Source organism: Rhipicephalus microplus, chromosome X (assembly GCF_043290135.1).
Source record: "Rhipicephalus microplus isolate Deutch F79 chromosome X, USDA_Rmic, whole genome shotgun sequence".
Classification (NCBI taxonomy): domain Eukaryota; kingdom Metazoa; phylum Arthropoda; class Arachnida; order Ixodida; family Ixodidae; genus Rhipicephalus; species Rhipicephalus microplus.
This window is the reverse complement of record NC_134710.1, coordinates 212018416-212033351: the sequence shown is the minus strand read 5'-3', so window position 1 is coordinate 212033351 and position 14936 is coordinate 212018416. Positions and strand designations below refer to the sequence as shown.

The 14936-nt window shown below is 47.9% G+C and overlaps 1 pseudogene; it reads left to right on the top strand.

Annotated features, from left to right (window-relative positions):
* Window positions 1-3250: 3250 nt before the first annotated feature.
* On the top strand, window positions 3251-7080 carry LOC119187712 (uncharacterized; annotated as a pseudogene).
* The last annotated feature ends 7856 nt before the right edge of the window (window positions 7081-14936 follow it).

The window sequence follows — 14936 nt, the reverse complement described above, 5'->3', positions numbered from 1 at the left end:
AAAGGACTCTGGTACTAGGTATCTTCTTTTACTTCGAGCGATAGTGGTTACGGACACCTGCAGCGGCGGACAACTACGGCGCCACGCGTGACCCGAGTTGTGGTCTCATAACATCTTTCGCTGCAAAAGAACCACCTGACGTTACTATGTGGAATAGCGCGAGTGATTCGAAAATTTAAGTTTCGCGTGAGTAAACTTTTTCCCTACTGGAGCAGAGTAGCGCATAGCTCCGCCATCTTGCCTCGTTAGCAACACGGCGAAGCTACGCTGTTTTTGCAGGTGACATTCGTTCTAGAGCTATTTTCTATAGAACGCGGCATAAAGAAGCCGAAACGCGCTGCTTAGGGTCACCTCACACTGTTTGCGAAGTTTTTCGCGCCGCACCAGAATTACCTGGCATCACGATTGTCAAAATGGCCGTATTTTTCCAAAAAGAAAACTGTCATCGCAGTGCGGCTAGACAAGCACTTGTATCTGTCTGGCCGTGGTTTTTTCTTCCGTGTGCACAAGCCGGCTGTATTAACTTGTCACAACATCACCCCCTAGTGTCTCTGACACGATCCAGCAAGAAGCATGTTCACTGTGCCACATGATAAGCAAGAGCAAAACACATTCGGCGAACTTGACGAACTATTATGTACGATGCGAGACGCCATGGACCATGACTAGTGATGTGCAATATAGAACTATACCTCATTGCCAGTTGAGTAACACACATTCCGCTTGCTCTTGTGCTGTGCCCTTTATATTCAAATAATCATCATCATCAGCCTGAACTTGGCCTGTATCAGCGTGGCACATATAAAAATAAAAGGGGAAAGACGACAGAGACGTCTGGAAAGATCAGCCTGTCTATGTTCACTGCAGGACAAAGGCCTCTCTCATGTTCTGCCAATCAACTCGGTCCTGTGCTTGCTGCTGCCATTTATACCCGTAAACTTCCTAATCTCATCTGGCCACCTAACTCTCTGTCTCCCCCTAACCCGCTTGCCTTCTCCGGGAATGCAATCAGTTATCTTTAAAAACCAGCGGTTATCCTGCCTATACGCGTTACATGCCCGATTCATGTCCATTTCTTCTTGATTTCAACAATGATATCCTTAACCCTGGTTTGTTCCCTGATCCACTCTGCTCTTTTGTTTCTCAAAGGACCACTAACATCAAATTTGGAAACTCCGTATGATAGTGTTATTTGATAGTCCTGCATGCGGGGACGTCTCTGATCAATTATTAGTGGCGAGCGTTGCCTATAATTTATTTTAGTTTTGTTTTAGATAAGGGTGAGTGCTGCTACTAGTATTCAGGTACAATCGACATTTTCTGTGGTTTCACGTAGATAGAGGATCACCTAACGTTTCAGAGGTCAAAAACATTTGTGGTGCGCATAATTGATTGATATGTGGGGTTTAACGTCCCAAAACCACTTGTGGGGCGCAAACAATACAGCGACTGGTGCCAGGCGAGTACTATTGTTCGTCACCCTTTTGGCTCTGTTTCTGCTTCGTAGTTTAGTACCATTAAGATGCAGCTGTTATATGCCTCCCTCCTGAGGGATAGTGGCAATCTGCCAGTCATGATGTGAGAGTGCTTGCCAAATGTTGTCCACCCTATTCTTAATCTTCTAGTTCAATCCTGTGGTTCGGATCCGCGGTTATTAGCTGCCCTAAGTAGGCGTAATCTTTCACAACTTCAAGCGCACTATTATCTATCTCAGAGCGCTGTTCTCTTCCGGGGTTGTTGTACATTACTTTAGTTTTCTGCAGATTAATTTCAAGATCCACTTTTCTGCCCTCCTTGTCTAACTCCGTAATCATGAGTTGCAATTCGTCCATTGAGTTACTCAGCAATGCATAGTTATCGGCGAAGTGCAGGTTACTAAGGTACTCGCCATTAACTCTTATCCCTAACTTTTCCCATTCTAGGTTTCTGAAAACCTCCTTTAAGCACGCGGTAAATAGCATTGGGGAGATTGTATCTCCAATGTTATTCAAATAGGCAACCGTTTATTCTACGACCCCCTTTTTTCAATTTTGTTTCATTCACATCTATTTGCCGTAGCAAATGAACGAAAACTTCCTCTTCTTTATGAAGGTTTTGAACCTTCTAGGCGGCGCTCCAGGCAAATGAGCGAGGAGGAAAGGTGAGGTAGTCACTACTTGGAAACCTGTTTGGCTAGGGACATTAGCCCCACTAAGTCTACAGCATTGCTCATTTCAGTATGTCTTTTTTTTTAAAATGGTGCCGATTATACGCACATACTTTAATGTTGCAGCTTAGGGATATTTATGTAAATCAAATAAAGCACCAGTTTGTCGTAGCCAACGAGCTACAGAGCGCACGATGGTCACTTGACAGATTTCACGGAGACGGCAAGCATTCACTTTCGGCGGTGCGGGCTGTGCACAAACATCTCTGCAGTGCATTGTTGCTAGCGTCGTTGTAAACCAAATGCGCTACTCTACTACCTAAAGGTAGCGTATACAGTTACTGTAGGTATCTTGTTCACTATACTTAGGTAACAAGTCGTGCCATCTATCGGGGTTCATTCGAACCGCGCAGGTGCAATCTAGTCCGGCCGTAACCTGATATAGTGAAGACTATGGCTAAACATTGTTCAATGGCCGTTGTTGCTGCTGTGGCTCACGCTACTTTCCCTCTGCTGCTATTAGTGTCGGTGGCCACGCAGTAAAGTCGGGCAATGTTTTGCAACAGTGACGTCAGACTCTATTTAGGCGGGAAATTTGAAGTGCGCCAAAGCAATGCAGAGCACTAAGACGGGATTTTATTTCAAAATAAGCACTTCCTTGGCAGTCCCGCCGTGGTGGTCTAGTGGCTAAGGTACTCGGCTGCTGACCCGCAGGTCGCGGTATTGAATCCCGGTTACGGCGGCTGCATTTCCGATGGAGGCGGAAATGTTGTAGGCCCGTGTGCTCAGAATTGGGCGCACGTTAAAGAACCCCAGGTGGTCAAAATTTCCGGAGGCCACCACTAAGGCGTCTCTTTAGTTAATCATTAGTTGGTTTTCGGACGTTAAATCCTACACATTAATCAATCATTTTTGTCACTTTTACTAGTATGCTGTGCTAATTGTATCATCTCTAGTTTGCGACACATTTCCTTGGCTTGCGTTCTTACTCTATCTAGACGAATGTCAGTACAACATTTGAAAGCAGAGCCAATAGCTGTGACCACCTATCGTAAGTACAAGCAATTAGGAAGAACAGCGAAACCACCCTCCTTATCTGACGGCATGACACAAAGTTCATTGTCTCTAAGAAACTTGGCCGTCTTCCGCAACGGAAGGTCGGTGCTGGTAGGCTTACCCCGTAGGAACACGTCGACGCCTTCTGAGATGCATCTGTCCGAATCCTCTGGTGAGGCGCGGCCAGCAACAGAGCGTTATGTGGGAACGACCGAAAGGTGTCTGAACGATCGACTGAGAGAACACGCTGACAATGTTTGAAGCGGGAAAGATGGTTTTCTTGCTCAGTACTGCATTGAGTACAACTGTGTGCCCCTTTTCAAGGACACAGTGACTGCTGTATAAGCACATAAATGAGCGCAGCCGAGTTATCGTCGAGGCCGCGCAGATGGAACGCGAACATGTGTCATGTATTAGCAAGCCCTCCATGTCTCTGTCCGAGAAAGAACTAAGGTTCCTCGAAGGTTTCGGTGTGCGCAAACTGTTCTATTTCTTTTACTTTTCTGTTTCGTTTTCTTAGAGACTTTTCTTTGCCTTTTTCTGTGCTTTTGTGTTTTCCCCTCACTCATGCATTGCTCTTTGCGCCACATGGTTTTTATTTACATGGTTTACTGTCTTCTCTATATGTTTTCGCGCTCTGCACAAAACTAGGTTGAAAGTTAGCGCTCGTGTCCTTCTTGTCTCTTGGTCGTCATTCTGTTCTCGCGCTATAAATATCGTCTACCGACCATCCTTGTTTTCTGACTGACTCGACGTGTACAGTCTTTTCTTGTTCTTTTCTTTCTCCCTTTTCTTTTTTTCTCTTCGCCTGCTGTACAAAGTGAAGTGTTTACGCTCGCCTACAACTTGAAGGCCAATGAAGCGAAACGAATGAAGATAAAAGGTGAAAGTGGATCAACCAATTAAGGGGACACTCTTCCCTTCAAACGCGGTGGCGCGGGCCCCTTCCGCCACCGCGGCGGCAATCTTGGATGGCCCCACACACGTCGAGAATTGGCCAGCACAGGATGAGAACCTGATGTGGTCTTACACCGACTTCTGGTTTTGTGCTCAGAAGTGTAGCAGCTTGGGCTAGTTGGTATGGCATGACGATAGTTATAGCGTGAGAACAAAACGACGACACCCTTCGTGTCTTTCTTGTCTCTGCGTCGTCGTTTTGTTCTCGCGCTATAACTATCGTTTTGTGCTCAGCATTTACAGTTCTTTTTTCACTCTAGCAAACGTCTTTCAAGGCGAGAGGGATGCGGCAGCAAACAAGTTTGAACGTCTACGTTAGTCTAACTCATTCTCTGACGAAGGGAGGTTCCCTCCCAAAACTGCTACGAAATAAATATATTTATCCTTGTTGACAACGCTTTCGTTGTGTTATATCCCATATATTCATCAAGAGGAACTGACCCATTGAAATAATACTTTCAGTGGCTTGAACCATGGCTGCCAACACATCAACGAAGCAGTGGTCACGAAGATACTCAAATTACTCTACGAAGTGTGCCGTCATCGGGGACTCTATCATGCAGTATGTCTAACGAACGACTCGACGACGCCGTGCTTCATCTATTATGACGGTGCTATGTTTCCGGATGTACCTGCACTGCTTGGGTACCTACCGGACCAGGTGGACACGTTGTTTCTGCATGTGGGCACCACAGACATCATGAAAACAGGCTCTTCAAGGCCACTGGACTCATTGAGGGAGGCGTTGCAACGGGTGAGGCAGATGCGCTCGAATATCACGATACTGCATGTTAGTCTGCCACTGCCTCGTGCACCCGATCGCCGATGACGTGACTCGAACTGGCGATCACTGTCTGGGTTTATTAGGGGGGTACAACAATTCATCAGAGAGGCCCGCCGTCTTTGCCAAGACGGGTTGTTGGGAGCAGGCGTCTAGTATGTAGAACATGGTTCCTCAACACTCCCGCTGTGCCGCTTCCTGGCTGCTGACGGCTTACATGCGAACTTCGAGGGAGTCGCGCTGCTGGCACAGCACACGAGAGTACAGCTACGATGGACGTCAGTGGCATGGAGATAGGCGGCAACCGCATGCACGGCCAACCCCTGTGCCAAGCCCACTCAACAACAGGGAGCCGAGGGACACACAGAAGCTTCCAGGGCCCCAGCAGTGACGACGTAGCCACTCCCACCACCGAGGCGTGACACCAGGTGATTGATTGATATGTGGGGTTTAACGTCCCAAAACCACTATATGATTATGAGAGACGCCGTAGTGGAGGGCTCCGGAAATTTAGACCACCTGGGGTTCTTTAACGTGCACCCAAATCTGAGCACACGGGTGACACCAGGTGGATGAACGCGGCAAAGACTAGGGTGGCTGCTTTCAAATGACACGCGGAAACAAAGGGTACGGGCAGTCTCAAACACGCATGGTCCCAGTCATTTCTATCGATTAGGAAAAGAATTGAAAAACGGGTGCAATACGAAAAAGATGTGGAGCAATTAACCAAATATCTATCTCACCAAATTGCACCTAAGGGCCTCCGCCTAGCCTGCAACCGCTTAATGTCTCTACTAATTGAAGCAGAGAGAAGTGGGGAAAAAATATTACTAGTAGCGTCCTTGCAACTGACTCGGGTCATTGCGGACAATAGTGAGCGTAAGGCCGCCGAATACAACGTCGCGGAGGTTACGCAGATATTGGTATCTAATCTCGGAGAGCATGAGGCAAGAGAACTGGAAAGATATGAACTAAATAAACACAGGCGAAACTTCAATAGTAAAACTTAGTAAATTTTATAGGCACAGGAGAAGCTCCACTGCTTGGCTACAGGAAAATGGGAATGAGACCCTACAAGAACGCCAGGGACCATGCATACCACAACCTATATTTGAAGGGAAATATGGGAACGCGGAACTACAGCGTAATCTCAATCGAAACAGCCTGACTCTCGAATATGACGGTGACACTTTCATGCCACGGGATAGCCGAGAGCTGCCAAAAACTTATGAGAACAATGCCTTCAATCTGTCCAATACAACGCTTACATCCGCTAAGCTACAACTTTTGTCGAGAGGCTTAACCTTTCGTCTATCATACGGTAGATTCAATGAATTTGAACCGTACTAAGACCTCGATAACTGCGCGTAATCTTTGCCTCCGTGAATACTTTCATAATCGGAAGGACTGTACGGACAAGAATAGAGTGATTGGTGGCGACAAATCATGGAAGCGGCGAAGGCGACATAACGCCTGTAGGAAGGGTAGTGAGGGCGAGATGTAACCACTCTCCCACCTTTGTAACTAGGAGTGGTCCAGGGGCCTTACAAGTGTGACACGCTTTTTCGTTCGCAGGTGATCAGCGCCCTCGCTCTTCTCGTTGCCGCGTGCACGTCCGTGCATGCTGGTGTTGTGGCTGCGCCCGCAGTGGCGTACGCTGCGCCCCTGGTTCACGGCTATGCCGTGGCTCCCGTAGCCACGTCGTACGCGACCAAGACGGTGCACTCGGTGGCGCCCGTGCTGGCTGCTGCGCCCCTGAAGGTCGCCGCGCCCGCCGTCTACGCGCCCGCCGTTAAGGTGGCCGCGCCAGTGGCGTACGCTGCCCCCGTAGTGAAGGCTGTGGCCCCGGCTTACCCTGCGCTGGCCCTCGGTTATGGCCACGGTAATGGACATGGCTACGGCCACTAGGCTACGGCATTGCGCCCGCCTACGGCGCCATCGCCTACGCAGCACCCGCCGCTAAGCTCGTCGGACCAGCCTACGCGGCGGCACCTTACTACGCCGGGTACAAGCACTACTAAACCACCCCTGAAAAGCGGTGATGACAAGTGGTTCAACTCGCCACTTAACGCAGAAGGGTGATAGAAAATGACTTCTGTTGTTTGCAGAAAAAAACGAGAAAGAGAGCGAAAGAGAAAAAAAAGAAAAACAAAATACTCGGAATTATGAGATATGAGTAAATGCTTTATAGTTAAAAAATAATGCGTGTGAATAAAATGTGTTCCGTGTGTCCAAGTCAGCAGAGGGACAAACACCTCGATATGTATATATCAGCTGTTCAAAAATACATCATCAGAGCGTATAAAAAATCGGCCATCTAGAAATAACCTTTCAAAATCAGAATGAAGGGCACTCGATGAACTACGAAAAAACGCTGAAATTTCCATCAAACCTCCTGATAAAGGGGGCTGCATAGTAATTCTAGACACGTCGGACTACCTAAAGGAAGGAGAACGACAACTATCAGACAAAAATTTCTACAAAAAACTCCTAATGGATCCCACTCCCGAATATGAAAGCAAGATCAAAGGAACCCTAAATAATCTTCGCCGGGACAAGAAAATTTACCGCCAAATGTTAAAAGCAATGTTACCGACCCATTCTGTTTTCGGTCGATTCTATTTGCTCCCCAAAATACACAAGGCATTGCAAAACGGGTATTCCATATTCTCGGGCCTACCGGTACCGAAGAATATGCACCGATATACAGGAATTCGACAGACACGCAGAGCACCTAAAGCATTCACTATTGCAACAAAATTATCCCGAAGACATTATTGACGTTGCCATACTACGTGCTCGCAACGTGAATTGGAATAATATAATTAAGGGCCCAAAAAGAGTACCAAAAACGACTTCCCAAACAAACCTTGTACTAACTTACTCTTCAACAGTGTCACGAGTCAACAACGTACTTTCCCGCGATTTCAACATAATCAGGCAAAGCAAACGACTAACTTCAATTTTAGCGGAGCCACTTCACGTGATAAAAAACCACAGGGATAAAAAGCTGAAGGACATTCTTGTCAGAGCAAAAAGAAGCCCCTCCGAAATTCAGTCAAGGTGCCGTCCCTGCAGAAAAGCTCGCTGCAAGGTATGCCTAAAGATGATCACAACATGTGAATCAAAGGGAACTTCTCAGACTTCAAATTCTGCATAACTGAAAGCCCTAATTGTGACTCCATCATCATCATCAGCAGCAGCAGCAGCAACAGCCTGACTACGCCCACTGCAGGGCAAAAGCTTCTCCATGATCCGCCAATCAACCCGGTCTTGTGCTTTCCGTTGCCACGTTATACCCGCAAACTTTTTAATCTCATAGGCCCACCTAACTTTCTGTCTCCTCTTCCTGCGTTTGCCTTCTCTGGAACTTACTCTTCATCAGTGCCACGAGTCAACAGCGTTTTTTCCCACCATTTCAACATAACAGGCAAATCAAACGAATAACTTCAATCTTCGTGGAGCCACCTCACGTGGTGTACCGCAGGGATAAAAACCTGAAGGACATTCTTGTCGAAGCAAAAACAAGCCCCTCCAAAGTTCAGTCAAGGTGCCATCCCTGTGGAAAAGCTCGCTGCAAGGTATGCCTAAAGATAATCACAACACGTGAATCAAAGGGAACTTCTCAGACTTCAAATTCTGCATAACTGAAAGCCCTAATTGTGACTCCATTATCATCATCATCAGCAGCAACAGCCTGACTACGCCCACTGCAGGGCAAAAGCTTCTCCCATGATCTGCCAATCAACCCGGTCTTGTGCTTTCCGTTGCCACGTTATACCCGCAAACTTTTTAATCTCATAGGCCCACCTAACTTTCTGTCTCCTCTTCCTGCGTTTGCCTTCTCTGGAACTTACTCTTCATCAGTGCCACGAGTCAACAGCGTTTTTTCCCGCGATTTCAACATAATCAGGCAAAGCAAACGACTAACTTCAATTTTAGCGGAGCCACTTCACGTGATAAAAAACCACAGGGATAAAAAACCTGAAGGACATAACAGGCAAATCAAACGAATAACTTCAATCTTCGTGGAGCCACCTCACGTGGTGTACCGCAGGGATAAAAACCTGAAGGACATTCTTGTCGAAGCAAAAACAAGCCCCTCCAAAATTCAGTCAAGGTTCCATCCCTGTGGAAAAGCTCGCTGCAAGGTATGCCTAAAGATAATCACAACACGTGAATCAAAGGGAACTTCTCAGACTTCAAATTCTGCATAACTGAAAGCCCTAATTGTGACTCCATTATCATCATCATCAGCAGCAGCAGCAGCAGCCTGACTACGCCCACTGCAGGGCAAAAGCTTCTCCCATGATCCACCAATCAACCCGGTCTTCACTCTCCGTCTCCCCTTCGTACATTTGCCTTCACTGGGAATCCAGTCAGTTACCCTCAATGACCACCGGTTATCCTGCCTACGTGCTACGTGTCCGGCCCATGTCCGTTTCTTTTTCTTGATTTCAACTATGATATCCTTAACCCGGGTTTGTTTCCTGACCTACTCTGCTCTCTTCTTGTCTCTTAAGGTCACACCTCTCATTTTCCTTTCCATTTCTCGTTGTGTCGTCCGCAATTTAAGCTGAACTCTCTTTGTAAGCCCCCAGGTTTCTGCTCCATAGGTAAGTAATGACAAGATGCAACTATTATATACCTTCCTCTTGAAGGATAGTGGCAATCTACCTGTCATAATTTGGGAGTGTTTGCCAATTGTGCTCCACCCTATTCTTATTCTTCTAGTTACTTCGATCTCGTCGTTCGGCTCTGCGCTTATTACCTTTCCTAAGTAGACACACTTCCTAAGAACTTCCAGCACCTCTCCACTTATCACAAAGGTCTAATTTCTGCCCATATTGTTGCACATTACTTTATTTTTGTGTATATTAATTTCCATACCTACTTTCCTGCTTTCCGTGTCCAGTTCAGTAAACATGAACTGTAATTCGTCCCCTGAGTTATTCGTGAAGGCAATGTCATCGGCGAATCGAGGGTTACTAAGGAACTCTTCATTAACTCTTATTCCGAATTCTTCCCAGGTTAGGGTCCTGAATACCTCCTCGAAACACGCGGGGAATAGCATTGGAAAGATCGTGTCTTCCTGCCTTACACCCTTCATTATTGGAATTCTTTCACTTTTTTATGGACAACTATGGTGGCTGTGGATCTTCTGTAGATTTCTTCCAGTATGTTTATGTAGGGTTCTTCGATGCCCTGATTCCGTATTGCCTGCATTACTGCTGATGCCTCGACTGAGTGAAACGCATTCTCGTAATCTATAAAAGTGATGTGTAGTGGTTGGTTGTATTCAGCATATTTCTCTATTACCTGATTGATAGTATGAATATGGTATACCCTGGAGTGGCCGATACGAAATCTTGCTTGGTCTTTTGGCTAATTGAACTCTAATATCATCCTAATCCATTAGCTATTATTTTCGTAAATACTTTGTAAAGAACGAAAAGTAAGCTGATTGGCCTGTAATTTTTCAAGTCCAGTGTCTCTTTTAAGGATTAAGATGAGGTTCGCGTTCTTCCAAGATTCTAGTACCCTTCCCGACAAGAGACACTTTGTATTGCTACTTGGCTGCTAGGTACGGCGAACACAAGCCATGGCTGCCCGCTAGAATGGTAGACGATGTTCTGGGGCAGCGCGCGTTCTGGTTAGTTGTTGATTACTGAAGCAGCCATTTTGCCAGTTTTTGGTGCGTCTCCCTACCGGCTCAGTTCTTCCGAGTTGAAGACCTTTTGTAGCACGTGACATCTGGTGGAACTGCTGGGTAACACACAGCCGATGTTCTAAACGCCTCCAGGTAGCCCTGTACCTGCAGTGACAACACCTGCTCACCGCTCAAGCCGAACACTGCGAGGACTACTTCCTGAGCGTGGACATCTTCTTCGAGATGACGTCTGTCACACCCCCGAACGCTAGGGAAGGCGCTGCAGCCCCCAACGCACTGGAAAGCGCTGCAGCCACGCCTCATACGCCGTGGAAGCCACGTGTGCCGAAGGTGTTCCACGGTTCCGTCTTGGAGGATGTCGAAGACTGGCTGGCTCAGTTCGAACGGATCTCCGATTACAATGACTGGACCAACTTGGACAAGATGAGGAACGTGTATTTCAGCTTGGAGGACGGAGCTCGTACTTAGTACGAAAACCGTGAGCCTTTTCCCTCGTGGAGCGTCTTTCGTCGATGCTTGCTGGCAAGTTGGGCCAATCCTGATTACCGTGAACGAGCCGAGCGAGCAATTCAGTGGCGCCTCCAAATGCCGAATGAAAGTGTCAAGATGTACATCGAGGACATGACGAGCCTTTTTCGTCGAGCCGACCCCGAAATGGCAGAAGAAAAGAAGGTCCGTCATTTAATGCGAGTGAAGGAGCAGCTTTTCGCTGTCCCCCAAAGACCGTGGCGGAATTTTCGACCGAAGCCACAACCATGCAACAAGTGCTGCAGCAGCGCTCTACTGTGTACGACAGGCAAGTGAGTGTCGCTTCATCAGTAGGTGAGATCGGAGGTGCAGGAAGCAGCATCAACATCGAGTCTCTCTGCGACCTAATTCGATAGGTGGTACGCGACGAACTACAAAGGATCAGTGCCAGTCCTAACCTACTGCAGGGTCTATTTGCAGCCTCGTCAAAAACGAAGTACGACAGGCTCTCCAAGTTCCGCCTTCCAGTTATGTTCCGCCTGTCCCGATGGAGCCGAATCGTGCATCATACGCAGAAGCTGTCAGTCGATATATTCCTCTTTCCCCACGCTTCGTTAATCCTGTGCCCCTGGATACACTTCCTTCGCTGAAGCTAATTCAGCACTTGGAAAATTGACAGCCGCTTGGCAAAAAAACTGAAGTATGGCGCATACCGGTCAGACGATCATTGTGTTATCTCGGTGGTAAAGCTGGACATGTGTACCGAAAATGTCCCCATCGTCGCCTCGGACTACAGGGTTTTGCCGTCGACTCGCCACGGCCGAGATTCGGCGAAATACCGAAAGCTATTGAAGACTACCTTTCACAACAGCGCATGCCACTGCGGCGGCAGTCGCGGTCCCCATCCCCAAGGCGATCTTCTCCAAATTTTCGGAGCCTCCCAGGGGCTGCGCCGGTGCGCTCGCCAAGCCCTATAGGTGGGAAAACTAACGACAGCAACCTTCGGGAGCAAGGCCGATGACACTCGACGCAAGCAAGGCCTCCCACTGACGCAAGCACGGACCCGGAGCGATTCCTCAACGACAGCGACGAAAGCCAGCAGCAGATTTTTTTTATATATACATGTGGTAGTCGACGGTCACCACGACGTTAGTGCATTATTGGACACAGGTGCGGGCTATTCGATCACGAGCGGAAAACTAGCAGCGCACACAAAAAAAGTTATTACGCTTTGGTACGAAGCACAAATTCGTACTGCCGGTGGGGACGGAGTCACCCCAATCGGCATGTGCACTATCAGAATGAGCATTCGGGGACGTACGTTTCTCGCCAGCTGCCTCGTACTTCGTGACTGTTCCCGAGACCTAATCCTGGAAGTCGACTTCTGGCGGGAGCACGGCGCTATTATCGTTCTCGAGAGTGTACCGTGACGTTTTCAACAGCTGTATCCTCCGACAAATCTGACAACATCCGTGACAGCACGTTTCACGTTTCTGCCAACAGCATCACGTTGCCTCCGCGTTCAAGCCTCCAAGTTGATGTGGTGTCCGGCAAGTTACGGGATGTTGAGGTTGTCGCTGAAGGCATTTTGGCGCTAGGTGTCTGCGCTGCAAGCAGCCTCGTCATGCTTTATGACGGACACTGTGCCTTGCTTGTGACTAATTTCAGTAAGGAGTACCGGCACTTGTTTTGTGACACCGCCATCGCTTTCGCCTACTCTATAGCAGATGTTCCTGAATGCTTCACATCTACATCAGCCGACGATGGGCTTAGACCGACACCAAGCGACGTGACTTGACTACTTGCAAAAGTTGATGTCAGCTCGACCCTCAAGGAACAATAACAGACCGAGCTACGTGAACTTTTATACCAATTTAAAGAATCCACCTCGAAGGTTCGTCAGACACCGATCACCATACACCGAATAATTACGTTTACCGACGCCTCGCCCATAAAACAACACTCTTACCGCGTTTTGGTAAAGGAGCGGGACATGACAAATACTGAATTCGAAAAGATGTTGCAAGATGACGTTATCCAACTGTCGAAGAGTGCCTGGTCATCTCCGGTCGTGCTCGTGAAGAAAAAAAAGATGGATCGGTGCGCTTCTGCGTGGACTACAGGGAACTTAACAGCGTGACTATAAAAGACTTCTATCCGCTGCCTCGCATCGACGACTCCCTCGACAGACTGCGGCGGGCCATGTATTTTTCATCGATAGGCTCGAAAAGTGGCTACTGGCAGATCGAAGTTGATGAACGAGATCGTGAAAAAAACCGCCTTCGTTACACCGGATGACCTATATGAATTCAAAGTGCTTCTCTTCGGCCACTGTTTTGCACCTCCGACATTCCAGAGAATGATGGATACTGTTCTTAACGGTCAAAAGTGGTACACGTGCCTAGTTTATCTGGTTGGTGTTTTCGTGTTTTCTGCGACTTTTGAGGAGCACCTGAAGCGCCTGCAGAATGTGGTGGAAGCACTCCGCTCTGCTAACCTGACACTGAAGCCAGAAAAATGCCACTTCGGTTAAAAGGAACTCAAGTTTCTCGGACATGTTGTCAGTGCAGATGGTATTCAACCAGACTCTGACAAAAGTACCGCCGTGGCCTCGTTTCCTGTTCCACGTAATAAAAAGGAGTACGCCGCTTTCTACGGCTCTGCGTGTACTATCGCCGCTTTATAGCCAATTTTTCGAGGATTGCTGAACCGCTCACTCGTCTAACTTGCGAAGATGTTTCATTCGTCTGGGAGGAAGAACAGGACGCAGCTTTCTCCTAACTACGGGAACATTTGCAGACACCACCAGTCCTCGCTCACTTTGACCAAGACGTTGATACTGAGATTCATACTGATGCCAGCAATGTGGTTCTAGGTGCGGTCCTCGTGCAACAACAAGAGGGCACAGAGGGAATAATAGCGTACGCTAGCCGCACTCTTTCTCGCGCCGAGGTCAACTACTCCACGTCAGAGAAAGAGTGCCTCGCTGTTGTATGGTCCACGATGAAATTTAGGCCTTACCTTTATGGACGCCACTTCAATGTAGTGACCGACCATCATTCGTTGTGCTGGTTAGCCAACCCGTGTGGGCGACTGGCACGATGGAGTCTTCGTCTGCAGGAATATGAGTTCACGATCGCTTACAAATCGGGTCGCAAGCACGAAGATGCTGAGTCATTGTCCCATGCACCAGTCAAAGTTTTTGGCCACGACATCGAAGATGACAGTGGTTATTTTGGGGCCCTTACTACAACAGATCTGATTACACGACAGCTCACGGACGACGAAATTCGCGCAGTTATCTAAAACCTTGAAGGACGCAACTCTTCTATACCTCGATGTATTTTTCGAAGTCTGTCGTCGTTCTGTCGGCGAGATGGGGTCCTGTATAAGAAAAACTCCAACGGCAACGAGAGGACCTATCTTCTAGTTGTGCCAGCTGACATGCGTGACGACATTCTTCTCACCTGCCACGACGAGCCTTCATCTAGTTGGTCACTTGGGTTCTTCTCGAACGCTCGCTCGAGTTCGACAAGCGTACTACTGGCCTAAGTTTTCCGCATTCGTTAAGCGATACGTGAAAAGCTGCCGGGAACGTCAACGTCGCAAATCCCTGTCACTAAAACCCGCGGGTCTTCTTCAACCAATAGAACCACCTAGAGCGTCATTCGATCAAATAGGAATGGATTTACTGGGGCCCTTTCCGCTATCATCTGCCGGCAACAAGTGAATTGTTGTAGCCACCGACTATTTGACGAAGTACGTCGAAACAAAAGCACTACAATGCACTACGGCTTCCGACGTCGCCCAATTCTTTATAAACCAGATCATTCTTCGACAGGGCGCCCCGTCGTGCG